The following is a 21,306-nucleotide window of genomic DNA, read 5'->3' on the forward strand; positions in this document are numbered from 1 at the left end:
AGGACCTCAGGAGATCGTTGAGTCCAAATCCCCTGCTAAAGCAGGTACCCTATAAGAGGTCGTAGCATCCAGACATGTCCTGAATATCTCCATAGAAGGAGACTCCACAACCTCTCTAGGCAGCCTCTTCCAGTGCTCCATCACCCTTACTGTAAAGAAGTTATGCCACAGATTAGTACAGAACTTCCTATGTTCAAGTTTTAGAACATTCACTCCTTTTGCCTTTTGATATTACTGTGTTCCTTCCCTTATCTCTTTCCTTGAAAGAATGTGCAGTAAAGTTCTCTTGAAACTACGGCTTGATGTTTTCAGTGTTTGATCTTTTCGTGTTGGAACACGCTGTCTGACTTCTGCAGTATTTTATGGGAAGATTGTAAGGATTTAAATAATCTCTTCTGTTGCACTTGGGAAAAAAAACCCACAGCATTGCATATGATTATTATGGGCTGTTTGTTTTGAGAATTCTGAGGATTAAACTTAGTGCGTAAGCTTGTGAATAGGCTAAATCAGTCCAGCATAAATAGCATGAAATAAGGAGATGGCTTGCTATTTTCAAACCAGGCTGTCCAGCAGGGATTACCACCTACCCTGTTGTAATCTTCACAGTAATAAACAAACTGTCTTTTTTGGACCAAGAGGAAGAAACTGTTTTAACACTGACTGTCAGAAAGTCAATGTTAGAACATTTCATTTCTGTACCACTTTTAAGTGATCATTGATGGAGAGAGAAATCACTTCATCTATAGAGAATTTTCAGTGTGTGCGTCTCTTCAGCATATGAAGAGGATAAGCATTGTGTCCTCAGGTTCTTAAAATATAGAGGGCAGAGCATGTGCTCCATTTGTGTCATTCAAGTGGAGGAAAGAAAGCAGAACTTAGCTACATGCACTTTATCAGGCACCTCCTTGTCACACCACACAGTGCCTCTAAAACCTTAAATACATAAGAAATGTAAAAAAAATAAATAAATATAAGAAAACCCACCCAAACAAACAAACAAAAAAAGCTTTGATTCTTTTGCATTCTATTTCCTATCTCATAGTCCTGTATTCTGGCACATGAGCATCACAGGAATAACTGATCAATAAAAATACTTTTTTTTTTTTCCCCTGAACTCCCTGTTTCTTAAGAAAGTACTGGTTTTCAATTCTTAGTCCGAGTTTTATACATATATACATAAAATGGTATATATAAAATATATTTTTAAGTAGGTGAATGAGTGAAAGTTACTTAAGTGGGACAGTATCCCCTTTCATTTTGTCAGTGGTCACTAAAACAGATAATATTATGGCTTCCTGGGGAAGCCTTTCTCCTAGAATCTAATTAGAGTCACTAAGGTGATCTCAATTCTTGGTTTTAGGTGACTTAAATGTTACTTACAGACTGATTCAATGGCTCAGTATGCTTGACAACTGGGCCACAAATCCTTTTTGTATGCACATTCCATTTTCTCATCCTAAGTTTGAGGACACTATCTTGCTGCTTCACGGAAATATTAAGACATATTCATTGTAGTCGGTGAAGTGCATCAAAGGTCTTCAATGTAGAGTTCAAGAGCTGTTGTTAAAATGACAAAACTGACCAACTCAAATATAAATGCCAGTACTTTCATAGAAAAATAGATCTTCTCTTTCCTTCTTTATGCCCTTTAACTTTAGGGCTTTCTTTTTTATTTTATTATTACCTCTGAAGTTTATAAAGCTTGATTCAAAAAAACATCTAGATTTTCTGCTGCCAAAGGCTAAGCTATAAATAATTCTTCCCTCGTTAGCTTTTTTTGAGTTTAACAGCTGGAATAGGTCTGTGAAGCAGATGCCCAAGTTACATATTAACTTCCTCATAAAGAGGAAAAAATGTGCATGCAATTTACAGTTCCTAATGAGGCAATGAATTCTTGATTTATACTTGGGTAGAAACCTGATGTCATTATCTTTTTTTAACATTCTTCAGTATTTGTAATCTGCATTCTTAACGTATTAATGAAAGTGAAAATAATTCATCGGGGACAAATATTAAAAAGTAACTTCTGCCAATTGAATTTTCAGCTAATTTTCATGAGTTTTCTACTTTCTCAGGAACACTAAAGCCAGCTTAATTAAAAATACTTTACCTCACCTAAAAATATAGGATTGCACGGAATGATTAATCTATGGACAAACCTTATTGTGAATCCCATATTATCTTCTACCATCAACTCTTTGACATGAATTAACTCTGTATTTAAACTCTTGTCTCTACCTCCAGTAGGCAGTACTCTGCTGCAGTGTATAATCACAGCTGCTAGTGGTGACCCTGAGAGAATTCTAGTGTATTAATTCATATGCAAAAATCTTTCTGATTTTGGGGTCAGTGGTTATGGAATTTAGAAAGTTCAGAGACTGGAACCGTGTTTCCCCTCTGTCCTGATCAGCTTGATGAGATAGGAAGCTTACAGACCATATTAAAAAAATCAGGAAAAATACAGCATGACTTGATCTAGTGGAGACAATTTTCTCCTATATTCCACATTTCTCCTATATTCCACATTTCAAACCAAATATAAGGTTAAATGTGTACAGAGGGGTACTAAGCAGTGCCTGTTATTAACCAGCTTATGAAGTGTTAGATTTTTCCATTCTTTCATAAAGAAGGTGACTAAATTTATAATACTCGGGTAGTTGTCTGCACTTTAAGGCAACTTGTTTGTTCAGCAAAGCGTTAGAAGCCAAAGGCTAATCGCCGGAATATTTTATTGTCTCCTTGAAATTTTAACTGAATGATTTCCTTATCAAGAGCTCTGATGTCCCATTCAAATTACCAGGTTAATATTGAAACCTTGCATAACTCTAATTTTATGACACTAATTTTAGAGCATGTCAATTATTTATTTATTTTTAATTGAAACAGGAAATAGTATTATTTCAGGAAAAAAATGTTTTTTGTTGCTTTAAAAACAAAACAAAACTATTTATAAGAGATTTTGGTTTCAAAATATGGTGCTTCAGTGCCTGATGGAAGTTGACACTTGGGGTGAGGCTGGTTGTAGCTCTTCTCTCTCTAAACGTGGACATTTAATCTGATTAGGTTCCATAAGTTACTGAGGGTAATATGAGTTTACAAGAGAAAAACTGCAATCCCCACTGAGACCCAACAGACATCTTCGAGGACTGGAAGAAGGAGACATCAGACGGCAAAGCCTAACAAGACAAGCAGAGCCTGCCAAATCTGTTCTTATTTTGTTTACTGCTGCCAAAGAATTGAGCACAATTAGAATCCTAGATACTCACAATTTAGTTTATAGAGGTTAAAAACAGCACTTATGACCCTTCTGATGAATCTGTGACTTAACTTTCTTTTGCTTTACAATAGAGCAATAGCTCTTAGCACCACTGCCTGCCCCATGGAGGGCAGGCCTTAAAGAAAATGAGCAAACAACAATACTAAAGCAATTCTCACTAGATGTGAAGGATGGATCTATGCCTGGCAGGGGAGGAGACAGGGCAGAAGCTATAGAGAGAGCCTGAGTAGCTTTGGGAATTTCTGCAGTGATTTATTCAGCCAGACTTTTAGACCTAGCATTCCAACAGATGTTGTGTTTATTTATAGTTCAGGCACTGCAGACAAGGTAATTCATCAGATGGAGTCAGAAGTTAGGGTGAAAGACTGACTTTCAGTTCACAGAAATGAATGCTCTAGACCATGACTGACTGCATTGACGTGTTCAGTGATAACTGCACACTGCATTCAGGAAGAAACATGCAACCCTGCAGCCTAAAATACCCAGGGATTGAGGAAGCTTGTCTATCTCCTTTTGGTTAGTCTCTATTTAGGGTGTGCAGAATATACTCCTTACTTCGTGGCCTTGCTGTATCAGATGTAGAAGCCCTGCATGTTAGGAGCCTGGCGAGTCCAAACATCTTGCTGTAACTCCTTATATGCTCCAGTGGGAGGATTATTTAATAAGTTCAGGACTGTTCTAGGAAAGAGGGCCTACAGGAAGTGTGGAGATAACATTAAAGTAGTGCTTCCAGGATTGTTGTTTGTGCCTTTTGCAACTGTGATGCACTGATTAGATACAGGCACTGTGCAAGTTGCTTGGTGGAGGTTTGCCTACAATCTTAGCTTACCAGTCATTGTGGTCTTTCTGAGCTGATGCCTGAACTTCTTTCCTTTAAAGAGCATGGAAATGGAGTGGAAAAAGGTTTTTTTTGTTTTGTTTTTCTTGTCCTACCAGAGCCTTGGGTTGCTAACTACAGGATCTAGAACTGCTAGGGGCTATCATTTATTTAGACATCACTACAAGAACAAAGCTACAAAAGAGGAGTGAAAACTGAATGGAAGAACAGATACGCTGCTGAGTTAGTATATATCACTGCCCTATTTTTGCTTTGGTATCCTGTGCCGTGTTGCTTTTTCCCTCTAAAATTTTAAAACTCAAGACACTCAGCATAAATCTTTCTGAGATTTAGGTGGCTAGCCTTTCAAAGCTCATCTAACTAAAACGTTACATCGTAATTTATGTGTAACGTATGTTATTATCCACTCTTAATGAATACTAAAATATATAACTTCATACTAATTACAGTTATTTTTGCACAAAGCCTTTATAAACATAAAACTCAAGGTGTCTACTGGCATCTGTGTGGTCTCTCACACTTTTCTGCATTGCTTTAATGTTTATCTCGTGGATTCTGACTTAGGACTGGAGAACAAACAGCAGGTAGTAACTGTAAGGTTTGGAGAGTGCCAAGCCAATGGTCCTTGGCAAGCTGGATGTGAAACAGCAGTCTACAACAAGCGGTTCAGCTTCATTAAGGAGAATCTCATTGAATAGCTTTTCCTTATAGCTATTTCAAATATTTATTTAATAATATATGATTAGAGATATGAATTGTTACAGACCCACAAAGAGCTTAAGAACAGAAGAGATGCTGTACTGGGGGAAAATGCTGGTCCTTCCAGGCCAGTAATCTCTTCCTACCAGTAGAAAAGGAGATTGGGTTTGCAAATCTGTCTATTTCTGTGTTCAGTTCCCCAGCATCCTTCACTGATGTGTTATGAATGTTTAAAGATAAATCTCTAATCCTTCTAACATTCATGAGTGTTTTGGACATGACTTTTTCTAATTCTTCTTGAATTTGCACATAGTGTCAGTCTCCATAACTTCATAGTGCATCCTCTCACAACGCATCCTAGATGTTCATTACACTGTGTACGACACTGTGCTTTTCTCTGTTTCCAAAAATAGCTGTTTCTTCTTCTTTTCTAGCTGCAAGTATTGATATTGATCTGATTGCTCAAAGAAGGAAAATCACAGCGTATTCCCTTTCCTTTTCTCTCTTTTCCTCCCCTCTCTGCTCCCTGCCTGCCCTTGGTAGCTTTGAGCTTTGTATGTTAGCTCTGCTGTTTTCAACAGAAGTATGATGTGCTAAGAGGGAAAAAAAAAGAAAAAATCCACTTTCTTCTATATCTGTAATATTTTTTTTTATTCTGTATCTATAACAATTTCTTCTTCCATAGCAGTAATGTGATGGTTTTCATTCTATGCTGAAATCAAAATCAAAGTGTGAAATCCTTATCTGTCTGAGACACTGTTGACAAGGTAATCTGTACCAAGATAAGAAACGTTCTTTACTCATCATTGTGACAGTGATGCATAAATTTAATACTTAAGCTTTTCTTTATTTTCTGACCGCAATTGCTGGATCAGTTGTACGAGAGGGATGGAGCTGTTTGATGTAGCTACAGATATAAAGTGCATTGCCAACTTTCTCATCCATCTCTCCTAAAATGAAAAGAATGACTTGAGATATGGGACTTAGTGGTTCTGCTTCCTCTTCCAGCTCATTCTCTGATGTCTTTGCAGGAACTGCTGCAAGGAAGTCAGCAGAAACAGTAAGCGTAGTCTTTATAAATATAAAAGCAGCTCAACAGGCATAAGTTTCACAAATGATCTCTATCTTCTGTAATTATCAGTTAAGAAAGAAGTCTGATGGTATTTCCATCCAAAAGTTTTCTAATAAGAAATACAGTGCTCAGAAATTAGTGTTTGTTTCCATGTTTTTGCTGTTTTTCTCTCTGCTTATCTGAACTTTTTTTTTTCCTAGCAGAACTGGCAACAACCAAGTCTTTATATTAGTATTTGTAATAATACCAATAATTGAAGTGCTGCTGAATAATATACATATGATGTCTTTCATCCAAAGATTTGCAAGTGCCTATCATTCATCAAACTTCACTGTAACCATGTGAATTATAAGGCAAAAAATTGTCATGTTTTGTTTTCCATGCATAAGTGCATGTGATAGTATATGTACAATTATAGAAACATGAGCATTTGGCAAAGGAACGAGATTTGAATAACAATCTAGGCAAAAAAAAAAAAAAACAAACGCAAACCCACAACGATATTCCTTAAAAATTCTTTCTCGATTTATTTACAGACTTAATGCTTCAATTGGTATTAGGCAGCTAACCATGAAAAAATAATTTCCTCCATTTTCTTTAATCAGCTAGTATTTGTTTTCAGTTTTCCTGCAGTTTGCTTTTGTTTTTGAAGGAGATTATTTACTGCAGAATAAAAATTGGTTGGGTGCTCTTTGGAAGAGCTGCTTCCATTGTTTGGGTCACGCTCAGAGTTAGCCTCTGAAATGTAATGGGCTGTGCTATGTAAATAGGCATCGTGCAGTAGTAGAGTTAATGGACAGCACTAATGAGAATGAAATCTATGGTTACTTTTGAGCACAATCTATTGATAAGATCCCAAGACTTCCAGACAAACACACAGCTCTTTGTGCAGAAAGTGATCCAGTGCTTCCCTGCTGTAACCTTCCTACCCACACCTGCCACTGCATCTCCTTTTCCTTTTTAAGAGATCTGATCAGAACCAGGTCAGACTTTCAGGTATTAATCTGCAGTCTGCTCTAACCTCTCATCCTTTGCCTTCTGTTCTGTAGCTAATAGAGTAGACAGTCGGTCACTATGTGTTTATTTTGTAGTGGGGGTGAAGCTTGCAAACACTTCTTTGACATGTAAATTGGAATTCATTGCTGGGTTATCCTCTGCCCATTGAGAATGCAGAAATTTCTCCGTGCTTAATGTGCAGGGCTTCTTTAAATCCAAAGTGTTCTTAGAAAAGGAAGCATTCATGTATTCCAAGCATAGACTTTAGGTCATCTGAAGAACTGAGAAATGTGTTGCAGTGTGCCCGATTCTTGCAGACCTCTTCAAACACAGTCTGTGACTGAAAAGTTACTTGGAATATTTTATCATACAACCAGTGGAGTATTTCAGTGCCCATTTCTTCTGAGAGCTCCCAATTTGAAATCCTATAAAGAAAACAATTATAGTTACTACATAGTTTACTGAATTTATATAAATATTTTAAGTTCATAATGTAACTGCAGTTACAATGCTTACCACATCTTAAAAATAATGCAAAAGGGAGAACTCTGAAAACCACCATAGGTATGAACTGATGGCTTCGGTGCTGTATTGCTAACAACATGTTAACAGAGCACAATTTTGCATAACAGTGTAAAATCCATTCCTTAAAATTCTAAATTTTGGTAAGCTACTAGAAACAATGCAGAAAAAATGCAGAGGTAATTTCTTGTTAACTGACCTTAGTGATGGATATTGTAATGATATCTAAACTAGAAAAACATTGAGAGCATTTGTATTGATAACCCTTTATGATTAATTCATAAGATGGAAATGAAAGTATAAAGATAGAATGCTACCTCATTAAAACTGAAAGCAGAAAATCCCAATTGATTAATACCTCTTCTAAAAATGGAACTCGTTAATCTTCACTCTTCCTGGAGACGTATATGGTCAGAGCTGAATGGATGCAGTGTTTTCAGTGGATACACATCCTCCCATTCAAGTACACATGATTAGCACTGTAATTCATTCAGTGGAATTTTAGGACATGAAGAAATTATGAAACTTCTTTGGGAGAAAAGTAGAAAAATGTGCTGTAGGTACAAGCTTGCACAATATAGCGGGATGAGAAGTTGCTCGTCTAACCCATGTTTCCTGTTATGTGGCAAAAAAATTATACCAGTGCATATAAGAGGGATGTGTCTGTCTGATATGAACCAACAGCTTCACTTTTAGTGACTTACATATGGCTCTGCAGTGTCTAAGTATTAGTTGTGTACGTTTGGTAGGAGTAGGCTTACTGTGTTGTTTTGTTTCTAATATCCACAAGTACTGAAGATTAAAATAGGAAGACAAATTATACTTGAGCTCACATATAAGCAGTATTTCTCGTCCTCTACTCTGCATAATGTTGCATTCTCTTCAGAGTGGCTATTGCCTATGCTTTATGTTGGAACTTAACAGTCAGTTTTTTCTTTAGAGACCTACATGATTCGTATCAGGACTGTTCCTTACCAGCACTGAAGCAAGGCTGCTTTTTATAATCCCTAGCACACAGCCAGAAAGACTCTATCTCCGTACCATTCTTAACCTGTTTAGAGAAGTACTCCATTGGTTTTCATTTGAGAGGAGAGAATCTGCATTTTTGAATATTTTTTCATTGCTTCTCAAACTGCTTTTTTGTAAAAATTGTTTCATCTGAGGTAAGGCTATAATACTGATGGGTTCCACCCTCTGCTTTTAAATGCTCACAAAAACTTTCCTAGGGGAAGATTTAGATGCACATCCAACGTGTTTGCTTTTTATAATTACGTTTTTTTGTGGATCCCTTCAATAAATAGTCCACAGGTTCCTGGAAAGAAAGACTGCAAACATAAAATAACTGACTACAGCTCCTTTATATCAGAAAGGTTCTGATAGCTGTTCAGAGCCTTTCATTTCAGGTTTTAATACAATAATGCAATTTTTTCTTGGTTTCAGAGTATTATCTAAAATAATCTGATTTGTTGTTCCATTCAAAAAAGGAAAGCACTTATTATTATTATTCATAGTAATAACACATCTCCTTTGTGTCAGGAATCCAAATGACTGTTGTTCTACTTTTGTAAATAGCGTGTATTATCAGCAGCTGTATACTGAAAAATCATATTGGTAAGATTGTTAGATATACATAGACATAATATATTCAAATTACATAAATCTTTTAAGGAACTCTTCATTTGTAATCCAGAAGGATAGTTAAACATGACTCATTCTGTAATGAAACTGAGGGGATATCTGCCAAAGCATTTGTTAATATTTGCTCAGTTTAGACTTGACTACTGTTTGTGTCCTTTTTTTTCTATATGCTTTTTTATCCTAAAGTATTTTAACAATGTACTGATTCTAAGAAATATTTAGGGAAGTAAAATTGTGCCCCATGTTAAGAGTCTAATTTAGGAAAAGCAAATATGTTATTATGACTACATATAGAATAATCCTTTCATTTCATCAGATGGCAGTTTTTTTTCAATCTTTTTTATTCCTTTTTTTTTTTTTTTAAGAACTGTGTTAATCCAGACACGGGATAGATGAGATTATATTATTCTCATGTATTCAAAATTTCAATAATGAATGAATGCAGTGCTCCCAAGTAACCCATGACAGAGACGTTTATTCATAGTAATCACTAAAGTAGGATTCTTTGTGACGTTAGAGGTCCAGTGCACATCCTACAAGAACAGGAACGAGTAGTAGAAGCAAGGCAACATGTGGTGCTAGCAGACAAGGGTGAGTGGCCAGGAGGACAGATTCAGTCATCGTGGTCAGGTGACTAAGAACGACATTGATGCATTCAGAATCGAAATAAACGTCCCATGGGTCGCTGATTGACATGGAATTATTTTTAGAAAATGTTTTATGTATTTATCAAGCAATGTCTGTGTTCTGGAGCTTAGTAATACCCACTACTAAAAGTGCATTTGGGTTGATAATAAGAAAAATCCTTGTTTACACAATTGCTTCATTGAGAGGATGTTTGCATGAGTAGGCCCTTATAGTTGATTATAATTAGAAATATGTAGCATAGAGTTACTATTTGATTCTTCTCTTGGAATAGCAAACTATAATCCCTTGTCAGCCTCATTTTCAGGGTGAGGACTGTATTTGCTAATGCCCAGCTTTATTCAAATGGAAATGCTCTGTATTTTCCTATACGGATATTAATCTTAGTACCCTTGATACTTACTACAATTGAAGAGAAATATGAAATATTCCTACCTGCGAAGGACAGCACATTATCTTAAAACCATTTAAGATGTTTAAACAAGTAATAGTTTTAAAATATTTTTTTTTCTTTTTCATAATGCACTAAGCATTAAACACAGATCCCGTCATGAATTTTGGCATGAACTTGGTTTGCAGTACGAACAACAAAGCATAAAGAATGCAGAATTCTTAATCCAGGAGTAAAATGTATCAAATCTGTCATGCTGGTTGAGACCAATTACGCATAAGGATTGCTATAGGAAGGTCTTGCTGCACTCTTAATTGCAGAAGGAATGGATTTTTTTTGTATTTGCCCTAAAAGTGCAAGTGGTTCCTAGGGCAGCCTCTCCCTGAATGGACAGCCAATGTTAGATAGCAGAATGTTTTGAAGAAAACTGTGTTCTATGAAGTCCCATGTATTCTCAGCATTGCAGTCAGTCATAATGTGATTTAACTGGAAATAGTTCACGTCAATATATAGCACAAGGGATTGTTTCCACAAATAACATCATGCAGTGTCTTTGCATTCACTTACTCGAAGCCATATCCTGGAAATGAGTTCTGTGTCTCAAGAGTAGTACTGAATTAAACAAGTTTTCCTTCGAGGTTTTGTTCTCCCTCTCCCTCTGCCTTTTCATGTAAATAAGTGAGCAATGCTACTGCTTTTAACCTGGTCCAAGCAACATGGAGACTATATCTACACCTTATTCTGTCTTCCTAAAGAAACCTATTGCCCCCAAAAATGTGTTTGGTTACGCTTTTTTCATACAGGCGCATTTACTGTAGGTGTGAGGTATGACTCAATTATTATTATTATTATTATTTTTACAGTATCAGTTAATGCTTAAGTAAGCTCTTGTTTGGGAAATATTAAATAGGGCACTAGTTCACAACAAGCTAAACATCTGCAACCATTACTTGTAAAATCATTGCCATGTGTTATTTCTAAGAAGCAAAACGAAGCAGCTGCTGCTCTACTGTATCAGTTTCTGTGAATGTTTTTTTTCTCAACTAAATGACTGAATATGGAACAGGTTCTTTCGTTACTTTGCTTACAATCCTCTTAATCAAAGACACTAACACGATAGTAAGGGCATGTTTTACATCTGGGCTAGAGATAGGCCTCAGTTGCAAGATTGTTGTGGTTATGAAATGTCTAGAAATTTGGAACAAGTTTTTGAAAGTCCAAATTTAACATAAATGTCTTTGCTATGATCATATATGGAGCATTTCTAACAATGCACTCTGAGTTTTAGATGACGTGTATGCAACATGTTTATATACCTCCTAGAAGAAACAAATAGTTTGTCACTTTAAGAAAAGGCTAGACTAGGCAAAACCATTACTTTTTTCTTTTCTTTGAACACGTCATTCTTCTGACACCAACTGCATGTTACCTTCTGTTAACCTAGTTTTAATTTAGTAAGAAATATCTGAACCAGGAATTCTGGAACTTGCAGCAAACGTGTGACATTAAATATTTCTAAAAGCAAACACTGAATATTATCAGAGCTATACATCCTACCTGCTATGCTAAATCTTAAATGTATAGCTGGAATAAAAAAACCTGTGACTCTTTAAGGCAGTGTGCAAGGAATGGAAAATATGTAATGTGCAGTGTTTGCAGTGTTACTTGCTTTGTATTATAAAATATGTGTGGTTCAAAACACCTCACACAAGAAAAATGCATTGGACTGAAATGTCTGATCTCTATGAGAAATAGCAGGCATAAATTCAGAAGAACAGCAATGTGAGTAATAAAAGACATACCTTAGGGCATGACATGTAAAAGTTCAGCTTCACGTACTTTTTAAGTGAGAATTAAAATATTGTCTGAGGTTGGATCTGGCTAGTTGAGTACACTGCAGTTGCATATGGTTGATTTGCTTGTTGTTAAATTGACATAAATTTTCCTACGATATGAAAAACATTGTTATGGAACCCCAGTACATGGTATTTCTTAAATAAATGTTCTCCAAGGCCTCTGAAAGAAGGAAATAAATCAGTATCATCATCCCCGCTTGACTTGTGGAAGTTTGCCTTTCATGTAGTAGGAACCCATCATACACAAGAATTTGAACATATAGGTATTTTCTAGAGAAACTTTGCTTCTCTAGAAAGTTTCAGTAATGGTACAGGAATAATTATGATGGCAATGGGAAACAAGAAGGAAGTTTCTCACTGTGTTGAAAAGAATACAGCTGAAGTTTGTGAAACAACCCTTGGTGTAGGACTTAGTTTCAGGCATTGACGCTAACAAAGCATGATTTATGACTGAACTTACAAAAGAGATAGTGGACTTTTCCCTTCAAATTTTCATGTCCAAGGTGGTTTTCTATCATAATTTTTTGGTTTATTCATTTTGGAGGTAGAGACACCAGTCAGGGTGTACAATTGCCTTTTTTTTTATTTATGGGAGCAAATTTTAAGGCTGTTTCATTTTCCTTTTTGCATGATCTCTAAGCAACACAAGATTAAATAATCCTTTGCTAGATTGAGATTGTGAATGCAGTAGAATAAAATGACCTATATTAGGCATCTGTAGCACCAAGAAAAAAATCTCTAATGCATTTTGTCTGATGCATAATTTGGTTTTGGATGCCTTCCATTCATGGAAATGAAGATCAGAATGAAGCTGTCAGGATCTATCAGAACATGTTTTGCAGAGTTGTACTAAAAAAAGAAACCGTAATCCTTAAGTGATCAGGGGAAAATCTTTTAGAAACAGGGAGGCAAGGCTTCACCTGTATGATCCCTGCGGTGACAAGAATGTTACCAGAATTCTGCTTCCAATTCCAGACATCAAAAATGAGGGCAAAATATTCAAAGGGATTTTGGAAATAGTTATTAAAAAGCTAAACTTCCAGAAAATTGGACTTGTAGTAGATTAAACTTTGTTCAGTCTTTTTATTCAGGAAAGAATAAGAGAGAGGTTGACGACAGTCAAAATGTGTCAGTTCCTTCTCAGAAGGGCTGAAATCTGACCATGTTCATATTTTTTATTGTGTTTTTACTTTTGAGCTGTAGCAGTGGTTGAGATATTTACAGCATGCTATATAACAGTATGCACTAGAAATGTCTCCTGAATCGACCTTTCTCTGTTATGCAGTCAACTACAATTCAACTGTAATTTTGCCTTATAAATTCATTTTTAAGAGATCTTTAAGTAATTTGTGAGAACAGACTACAAAGGGCATTTTTAATGTAATTACAGTGTGCAACAATATTGTGTTATTTCTATCATTGAAATAAGTATTTTCTTATATTTGGCTTGATATTTCACTAGAATCAGGAGAGCGTGTTGGCTGTTTAAGAATACTCTGCCAGGAATCTTGATTTAAGTGGGAACAAGGGAAATGTTTATTATAAGTTTTTGTTTGTTTTTCAAGTTCTCTGAAGATTACTATTATCCCTCATTTTAAGAGCTGTTGAAAACTTGTAATCCAGCAAACGAGAATGTAAATCTAAGTACAAGAAATTAGTTGGTGCTTCAGTATATACACAGATTCATGTATTTTCTGAATCATCAAGCATAGCTTAATCCCTCAGGGAAGTCATGCTTGAGCAGTCATTTTGATGAATATGCAGAAATGCTGATAAAAATAAAAGAAATAACTGATTTTGATGTGGTAGTGTTTTGGATGCTTATTTTTAGTTTGTTCTGGTCACAGTTTGCCAAGACTTACTAATTTCAGATCTTGGCGTGCATTAAAACTGCTTTTTCTTTAGCTTTAGATACTGGATTACTTCTATTCACACATTATATTTGCTGTAATTGTTTTTCTTTTAGGAAATTGCTTTGGTTGTTACCCAATAGATAGAAATTTTAGTGACAACTTTTGCTAAGTGAGACATCAGTTCTTCAAATATGCTTTTCTCCTTAAAGCTGTTTCCGCATTAATATTTTAGAACATTTTATTCATCTTTAACTCAGGAATGACCTTTGTCAGCTGTCACTGTCAACTAGGCATCGCTGCTCTTGACAGTTACTGTCAGCTCTGAAGAGATGTAAATCTCTATGCTGTATTCCACAGGGCTGGAAAACTGAATATCTCTTAACTGTGGAATACATTGTGGAATAAAAACAACCACCCACATACACGGTAAATACTATTTCTTCAGAAAATAACTTGTCCTTTTTACTATCTAAAATAGGGACAAATATTTAATGTAAAACATTTAAAATAGGTCAGAGTAACATCTGGATGATGTAATAAAAGGAATTGTAAAAGTTCGTATGTTTTAGCATGGTTAGAGATTCTGTGTGCTGCAGTAAAACACAAAAATATTAGCAAAAGCCACCTGAGTTAATTTATTCCTTTCCTACACTATAGTTTCTGATTTGTATAGTCAAAAAAACTGCATAAGGATTTTTCTATTCACAAATTTGTAATAATTATAGAATTTGTACATGTATAATTATACTCACTGGTAATTATTATTGATGGCATTGAATGCGTGCCTTTATTCTGTTCAACCAAGAAGCCTAGAATTCAACAAATCATCTCAGAATCACATTACTTGAGAAGTCCCCTTGAATATTGACTAGGTTGACAAATCAAAGGACAAGCCTGATTGAGAATTACGTAATCATCAATTTTATTTTTTAGCTTCTCAGCTAAACAATGGTGGAAATGGAGGAAAACAGTAGAAGCAAAGACAATGCCTTAGATTTTTAACATTATCACAGCCTTTGAAAATTTTTGAGATATAAGGATGTGTTGAGGCTGGTATTTAAATGCAATGAATGATTTGGAGCCCAGTGCCACAGGTTCATTGCTCGTCAGAAAGCTTTGCAAGTCTGAGGATTTTCTTTCTTAAATGTGTTTGCCTGTGTCCATGTTTGTGTTGCATTTGTGTGTAAACATCCACCAAAAGGCAGAACTCTACACACATATATGTTCAAGAGATTAATTTAATGTATGTATTCTAATTTTTATGTTTTGTTTTTCTGAATCAAAGCTGCTAGGATGAGTCAGTGCCTTTCACTGCTGTTAAGTCCCTCTGTTATGGACCTGGGACAGTTTGTGAGGAAACCTAGAAGGAAGCCACAGAGCAGGAGAAAGAGTGATTTTTTCTTCTTTCTGTTCTGCATGAGTCTTCTGAAAGAGCAGAATATGAGAGGAAAAGACTAACTCCTGCAGTCCTTTTCTCTACCATTGGAATTTTCTTCCTGATCTCAATCTACTGGGTTATGGGGCAGTCCTGGAGAATCGAAAACTTGTGACTGATTGTCAGTTTTCCTTTGCTCTGTGCCTCTTCTTTAGTAAGTCTCCATAAAGTCAGGAGTAATCTGGCCTTAAACAACTATTTTATTAGGCAACAGAGGAAAAATAGTTATTTCTGTAGCTCTCGAGGAATACGATAAACATAAGATTTGATCAGGGAAAGGTTGGTCGACAATTGATAGGTTATTTCTATTAATATTGCCTCCTGGAAGTAACTTTTAAAAATGAAAGCTGACATTCAATTGGGCTGGAAATAGGCATCCAAGGGGAGTTCTGCTTGTATTTCTTTCTGTTTATTTCAGGAAATTCATATCTCTGGAGCATTCAAATCTTAAAAGCTTCAATAGGCTAACATTGCTGGTTAAGAAGAAGTTGGTTCCACAACCCAAGAGTACTAAAGCTAAGACTAACCTTGTCCCAAATGAGCAATCTTCATGCTAAGTGTCTTCTTCTGCCGTAAATCCGCACGTGTTTTTCCATAATGTCGGTGGAAATCCTCTGGTAGACTAGGCTAATATCTGTCCTTATGGAAATGGATGATTCAGATCTTGAAAAACAGCTACTAAAAGAAACACATCGTAATTCAGACAATTTAGTCATTTCATTAATGCTAAGAGCCTTTTGCTCTGATGAAATGGATATAATAAGAACATGATATTGATTTTAAAGTAAATACCCAGTCAACATTTTCCAGAGAAAAAATCTGAAGGTATTTAGAAAATGTTATTAACATAATCAACAGAGTATGAAACCTTAGTTGTGATGGTCAAACAAAGGAAGTTACTAACAGTCTGAGATATCTCCAAAAGCAAAGACGTGGGCCTTTGCCATCCCACAGAAGTAGCTATCACCAGTATCATTTTTTTCTTCCTTTTTTTTTTTTTTTTTTTTTTTGAAAGACCACGGAGTATGTACCACAACCACAACTCCGTCTCCTTTTCCCTTGTACAGACATGGCTATTTATTAGGTTTCTGGCAAATTTCCAGCCTCCTCCAGCAGTGATAGTTTGTTGGCTGTGTACAGCACTGGGCACTCTTTCAGTTTGAAAGATCAATTTGGGGTGGTGATATTTCAAAATTTGGATCTCTATCTCATCCTCTGTCAGAGAGAAGGTCTGCTTGAACAGAACTACTTATCAATACTGGTCAGAAAAATAAAGAAGAAAAAAAAAGAATAAAAGATTTTTACAAATTTAGTTCAGTATTTTTCCTATATATTTAAGTTTTTTTTTTTAAGTTTAAAACAGATTTCTTAGAAAATCTTTCCTATAAATGAAAACTGTATATTTCCTTTTAATCATCTTTGTCATCTCTCAAGTTTTCTGATTATTCTTAGACAACCCTGTAGCTGTACTCCAAACTGCTTGTTTTTCTTGACATATATATATAAACAATTTGAGAAAAAGAGGTAGAAAATAGGAACTGAAAATATATCAGCAAAGAGGCAATGATGCTACTTATAACAGTGATTATTTGGTAACTGTGGTGCTGGCAAGTTTTGCTTGTTGAAAAAAAGCTACAATGCTGCAAAAGGCACATAAGAGACGAAATTTAAAGTGGGGGGACTTCCAGACTTGATTGTAGTATTAGAAGAGATTCAGACTTCCTCTTCTATTAGTTGGTAATAAAAAAATTCAGTCAGTATTAATAAATAAACAAACAAACAAACTGAATCATTTTATAAAAACATCCAGATGATTAATAAAAGAAAATTTCAAGTCACAGGACATATTCTTGCAGAATGTGTGGGCAAGTTGTCCTCTAGGGATCATATAGCCTACTTGAATAGTCAGTGGCCTTTGTATGACCAAAATGACAAACATTAGGTTGAGATTCTGAAACTGAAAATGAAATGTTTCCCGTACTGCATTTATTCTGTTTATTCAGCAAGCATTTCTGTCCTTAGTTCTACCATTTATTTTTCAAGTTTAAAAGAGTAAAACGAACATAAATAAAATTTTCTCTGTTGGTACAATTTTGACCCTCGCTCACGATGTAAATGTCTTCAAGAAAAAAGACACACCGAACCTGCTGAATGAAGGCATTACTTTGTGATTTATAAGTTTGATTGAATAGATTCCTTATGTCACCTTCAAAATTTGGGCTTATGCTTTATAGTGAGTTTGTCTCTAGGTGTAGACACCTCACCGTTCTACCAGTGGCTATTTTAAGAAAAACACTTGTGGTGCCTGAATCAGCGCTGAAAGTGGAGATAATTGCATGCCTGTTGTACTTAATGATGTGCCTTGTTTGGGTTAATATCTTTTGGGAAAGACCTGGAGGTTCAGAGTGCCTCTCTGAACTAAGCAGCTTTGCTACAGCATGTTTTTCTGCAAGGTGAACAGCAATTTGCTGTCTAGCACTGAGTTCAATGTATTTAGTGTGGTAAAGGTGACATCTGCAAAAATGATTTGATAGTTTCTTGTAGTGACATTGAAACTGAGCTCTGATTCAGTTATTGAACGTCCTTGATTCGTTTTTCCATATTGCATTGGGTTTTCTGTTGCAGACAAAGCCTGAAGAAATTGTAATACTTTGATAAAGCCGTATGTCTGGCAGATACTGAATGAAATAAAAGCACCCTCTTAGCCAGAGCCTGCACAATTTCTCATGTTAAGGGATTCTCTGCTGTTGCTAGTTTATTGGTTATTTTGTCTTCGTGTTTAAGAAGCTGTGAAATTAAGATTTCTGTGATAATGTACGTAATGCAAATCATAAACTGCTTTTAATGCTGTTACTTTAAAAAACAGTCGTTAGCAAGTTCATGTATTGAAAGATCTCTTGGTTTGTTGCTGTGATCCCCATGACTATTTCCAGGAATGCTAGACTGGTTTAGACAGCTTTTGAGGTAAACATTTCAGATGACTCTTCTTCTATCAGTGAATGTGCACCAGTTCTGCTGGTTAACCCAAGGCAACTGTCACTTGTTTTTCTTCCAGATCAGTTGAGGTGACTCATTTTCACCCATCTTTAAAATGAGTTTAGAGCTTTGAAAAAGGCTTTCGGAATACCAAGTCGCAAGAGAGAAATACGTTTTGAAATACAGTATTATGCCTAAACTATTTTCCTATTCTAAAATCTAGTAAGTTTTATTTACATGTGGTCTTTTGCATCTCGGTGAAGGAATTGCAACACTGTTTTAAAACTAGGAAGCCACTTGTAACTCCCGTGTCACTGTGGATGATAATGCTATTTTCTTTTTCTTATACAGAAACTGTTTTTCTACAACGACTATATTTTTATGCTCAAATGTATTTCTTATATGCTCCAGTAATTTTTTTCAACTTCAACTTGCACAATTCAATTAGGATAATGGAATATTTTAATACCTTTTTTAGTAACCGTGGAAAAACATGGATGCATCCAATTAAACTATTTTTATCTGTTCTGCGGAGTTGCTAACAAGCTGAAAGCATTCTAGACCTTATAGTATAGTCATATCTATAACATATATCCCAACAGTTTCCTTCGTCTTGTTATAGATGGTCTAAATGCTTCAAAAGAAGTTACAGTATTGCTTCTGAAAACAGATGGGGAATAATGTAACCCACATTAAGTCACATTGAATCTCCAGTAGATTAAAATGATTTAGAATATAAACCTTAAAATGTGAAGCTTAATGACTTCCTGCAATTTTATTATTGCATTTGTGGATGTTTACGTAACTGTATATTTTCTTTTTTTTTTTAATTTTGGAGTTCTACAGGTATTTCAGTTTTCCACTTTTCCTTTTCACTGGATGCTCCCTTTGCATTGTGTCATAAAATATAAATAAAAAAATGGACTCTAATTTTACTTTCTCTACATCACTCATCCTATGCTGTTCTACTATGTCTCCTTTGCTCATTTTCATCAGTGTTCTCTGATATTATCTCTTCATAGAATGTATTTTTTTTTAAAGAGGTGGTGACTGGAACTGCACAGACCAATCCGTATAAGCCTTTACAATGGAACAGGACAATAGATAATGATAGAACCTATTATATTGTCATCATATCATCATTTCACTTTTTAATATATATTTTTTTCTTTTTTATTGCAGCTGTACATTTTGGAAAGATTTTCTGCAATCATTCCCCAACTTAATTTTTGATCACGTTTCATCTGAAAGTCAAGAAGTTGAAATCTATGGCTGAATGCATCTCCCAGAATCTCCCGTTAGGTATGTTTTTCTTTTTTACAGTTTGAAACATGTGATGAGATTAACATTGCAGACGATTTAGAAGTTCTGTTCTTGAACTGCCTATTGATGTACTTAAATTCTAAGTCAGAGTATTTTTTTGGGAGAGCTGTGGTTCCACTGGGGTCTAGCTGCCTGCCTACTTCAGGGCTAACCAAAAGCTAAAGCATGTTCTCAGGGGCATTATTCAAATGCCTCATTAACACTGACAGGCACAGGGCACCAACCACCTCGCTAGGAAGCCTGTTCTACGAGCCCTCAGCTTCTGCTTCCAGCCCTGTCACCAGCTCTGGTGCCTCCTCTGGGCACTTCAGAGGTCCTTCATCCCTTTTTTGTAGTTTGGAGCCCAGAACTGTAAACAAAATAAAAGGTCACATGCTGAATATAGTGGGAGAATCACCCCTTTTGACTGGCTGTACCTAATGTGGTTTGCCCTGACTGCCAGGTTAGAATAATGATTCATATTGAGCCTGCAAAAATGACAGACTGGATGAAGGAGTTGAGTGTACCCTCGGTATGCTTGCAGGCACCAAGCTGGGAGGAAGTGTCGATCTGAATGAGGGTAGGAAGGCTCAGATGGATCTGGATAGGCTAGATCAATGGGCTGAGGCCAATTGTACGAGTTTTAACAAGACCAAGGATGCGATGCAAAATTTTGGTTGCAGAAATCCTATTCATTAATACAGGCTTGGGGCAAGGTGGCTGGAAAGCTGCATGGAAGAAAATGGTCTGGGGGTGCTGGTTGACAGTCAGCTGAACACAAGCCTGCGGTGTGCTCAGCTAGCCAAGAGGCCAGCGGCATCCTGGCTTGCACCAGGAATAGTGCAGCCAGCAGGAGCAGGGAGATGATCGTTCTTGTACTCAGGACTGGTGAGGGTGCACCTTGACTGTTATGTTCAGTTTTGGGCTCCTCACTACAAGAAAGCCATCAAGGCCCTGGAGCATGTCCAGAGAACAGCAATGAAGCTATGAAGGGTCTTGGAGCACAAGTCTTATGAGGAGTGGCTGAGGGAAGTGGGATGGTGCAGTCTGGAGAAGAGGAGGCTCAGGGGAGGCTTTAGTGCTTTATACAATCCTTTGGGTGCAATATAGGCTGTGGTGAGGTGGGGGTCAGCGTCTTCTCTCACATAACTAGCAGTTGGACTAGAGGGAATGGCCTCAACTTGTGCCAAAGGGTGTCCAGGTCAGATACTAGGAAAAATTTCTTCTCTGAAAGAATAGTGATTGCAACAGGATGCCCGGGGGCCTAGAGTAACCAGAAGTTTTCAAGAAGGGTAGTTTTCAAGAAAAAGGTAGATGTCATACTGAGGGTTGTGGTCTAGAGCAGTCACAGGCATGGGTTAATGTTTGGACTAGGTGATATTAGTGGTCCTTCCAAACTTAGTGATGCTGTGATTCTCTGAAACTTGTATTTTGGAAAGATAATGTTTTGTATTAAGAAGAGGTTTTACTGTAATTTGTTTCCAGAAATTGCAATATCTTCAGTGTCAGCATAGATAAAACCTTAGAGGCAACTGAATGATAATCTGTATCTATGCTTGATCATTTATGGAAAAAAAAAAGAGCATACTTTCACTTCAGCGTGCTTATGGTAGCTTGGAACATCCCACTGCTTATTTGTTCCATTTCAGATAGTCCTTATCTGAGAAAGGAGTTGAGAAATATCTCCTTGTGGATTGCAGATTGCAGAGTACTTACTCCATAAGCAGATTGCAGAGTACTTACTGAAGGATTCAAGGTATGAATTTATATTGCATACTTACTGGGATTATTTCAAGGTAGCAAAAA

At 36.2% G+C, this 21,306-nt stretch overlaps 1 long non-coding RNA gene across 2 annotated transcripts in view; it reads left to right on the forward strand.

Annotated features, from left to right (window-relative positions):
• LOC109367618 (uncharacterized) overlaps positions 1-21,306 on the forward strand; it is a 220,139-nt gene that overhangs the window by 120,408 nt on the left and 78,425 nt on the right. The window contains exons 2-3 of one of the 2 annotated variants that reach the window (XR_014883334.1): positions 19,381-19,500; positions 21,150-21,256. This is a non-coding gene — a long non-coding RNA (uncharacterized LOC109367618). Of the gene's footprint in view, positions 1-18,915; positions 19,501-21,149; positions 21,257-21,306 lie in introns of those variants that run through there. The other variant, XR_014883333.1, reaches the window with a different exon arrangement.

The sequence above is a fragment of the Meleagris gallopavo genome, chromosome 5 (genome assembly GCF_905368555.1).
Source record: "Meleagris gallopavo chromosome 5, MGAL_WU_HG_1.1, whole genome shotgun sequence".
NCBI lineage: Eukaryota > Metazoa > Chordata > Aves > Galliformes > Phasianidae > Meleagris > Meleagris gallopavo.